Source organism: Macrobrachium rosenbergii, chromosome 48, assembly GCF_040412425.1.
Source record: "Macrobrachium rosenbergii isolate ZJJX-2024 chromosome 48, ASM4041242v1, whole genome shotgun sequence".
Classification (NCBI taxonomy): Eukaryota; Metazoa; Arthropoda; class Malacostraca; order Decapoda; family Palaemonidae; genus Macrobrachium; species Macrobrachium rosenbergii.
In genome coordinates this window covers 7,408,002-7,410,501 of record NC_089788.1, presented here as the reverse complement: position 1 = coordinate 7,410,501, position 2,500 = coordinate 7,408,002, and positions in this window count along the sequence as shown.

The following is a 2,500-nucleotide window of genomic DNA, read 5'->3' as shown; positions in this document are numbered from 1 at the left end:
TCCACCCTCTCCTAACAATTATTTAATAGTGCAACTGCGAGGTTTTCCTCCTGTTACACCTTTCAAACATACCTACTCTTAATTTCCTTTCCAGCGCTGAATGACCTCATAGGTCCCAGTGCTTGGACTTGGGCCTAAACTCTATATTCCATTCCATTCCATTCCATTCCAACATTGTAATCCAGAAATCTCTAATGTAACATAACTATTCTTGTTGTAAAATGTCTAACAATATCTTAACATAGAATGACTTCTGTCTCAACAGTTGAATTTTGCATATCACTTTCGTAAATAGAAAGATTCGTAACATAAGGAGCAATATTGTGTGCTATTCAAGTGAGGCATTTCATCCACCCGCTCCTCCAGACGTCAGTGCATTAGATTTTGTAACAAGAAGCTCTGTGAAGTAAATATTCACGCATCTTTGCCAAGAGAATATACAGAGTCAGTATATTATATGTAATGTTCCTTTCAGCTTGCTTGTATGAGTCTTTGATTAGGTGTTTTCATGTATTTAATTATGTAAGGCATTTTTTTTGTGTTTGTAATTCCCGTGTATACATGTTTAATGATACTACATGATTTGTATGACGTGATGTATGGTATCATACAGTATATATGCCACATGTATCTGATACATTTTGATACAAACTAGAGGGCTAGTTCTTGATCCCCAGACCAGTGTTATAAAATTTTAGTCGCTTTCTTTAAATCTCATTGAGCCTCTGGTGACCCAAGTGGTGAATTATGTACCTGGCCGTTTGCTGGCTATGATGAATCGCAGCCAAGCTGGAGGAGGGAGTGTGGCTAGCAACTCCATCCCAAAATAATGACCGAAAATCTCGTAAGCAACTCGCTTGCCTACAGACTTTTTGGCTGTAATTAAGAAGGCCTATTATTATTATTATTATTATTATTATTATTATTATTGGTGAAGAAATCCACAATGATGTCAGTGTAAATATAATATTAAAAATATATACAAAACTAGAGCTTTCGAGAACTTGCTCGATTCTCCTGATTATTATTATTATTATTATTATTATTATTATTATTATTATTATTATTATTATTATTATTATTATTATTATTATTATTATCGGACAATGTCGCCTCCAACTGAATAATAAAACAAACCTCCTCTTTAGCTCTGAACCGCTCACCGGTGGATATAACACTGGCCTGGTTTCAGTAGGCTAGTTACCTCCAGAGGTTTACATAAGACCTGATACATACCTTTTAAAACCTTAACACACTAAGGTTTTATAAGGTATTATTATCCATTTGGAGGCGAGATTGTCCAATAATAATAATAATAATAATAATAATAATAATAATAATAATAATAATAATAATAATAATAATAATAATAATAATAATAGGGTTATTTTGTTTCCATCATAAAAATATCATCTCTTGTTAAATGTTTTTTAGAGACCGTCATAAGACTTTCTTTGGGTGATGGGGTAATGGCATGATAAGAGTCCTTAGAATGGATTTCGGAATTTGGGAGGAGGGGGTGTTTATATCCCGTTGAAGGGGGACGGGTTTAAATCCCTTTGAGGGGAGGTGGTCTAAATCCTGTTGAGGGGAGGGGATCTAAATCCCTTTGAGGGGAGTGGGTCTAAATCCTATTGAGGGAAGGGGGTCTAAATCCCGTTGAGGGGGAGGGGTCTAAATCCCTTTGAGGGGGGGGTGGTCTAAATCCTGTTGAGAGGAGGGGATCTAAATCCCGTTGAGGGGGAGGGGCTAAATCCCTTTGAGGGGGGTGGTCTAAATCCTGTTGAGGGGAGGGGATCTAAATCCCTTTGAGAGGAGTGGGTTTAAATCCCATTGAGGGAGGGGGGTCTAAATCCCGTTGAGGGGGAGGAGTCTAAATCCCTTTGAGGGGAGATGGTCTAAATCCTGTTGAGGGGAGGAGATCTAAATCCCTTTGAGGGGAGGGGGTTTAAATCCCGTTGAGGGGGAGGGGTCTAAATCCCTTTGAGGGGGAGGGGTTTAAATCCCGTGGAGGGGGAGGTGGTCTAAATCCAGTTGAGGGGGGAGGCAGTTTAAATCCTATGGAGGGGGAGGGGGTGTAAATCTCGTTGAGGGGGAGGGATATAAATTCCGTTGAGGGGAGAGGGTCTTATCCCTTTGAAGGGATGGGGTGTAAATTCCTTTGAGGGGGAGGTAGTCTAAATCCCGTTAAGGGGGAGGGTGTCTAATCCCTTTGAGGGGGAGGGAGTTCTAAATCCCTTACAGTGGGGGAAAGGGGCCTCTGCGTGGGCGTCATCTTGCGTTTTACCTGCGTAACCGACAAGGTAAAATAGATTGGGTGGTGGGGAGGCATGGAGGGGGACAGTGGGAGGGGAGGTGGGCGTTTGGGAAATGGACCAGCAGGTGCATTTGTAATTGGCATGTCGCCATTTATGGGTTTACTCACGGGTGCAGGACAAAGGGGGGGGGGCCGGTCTCTGGGCGTCCTTTATCACGTAGGAAGTGGTGCAGGATATGGACT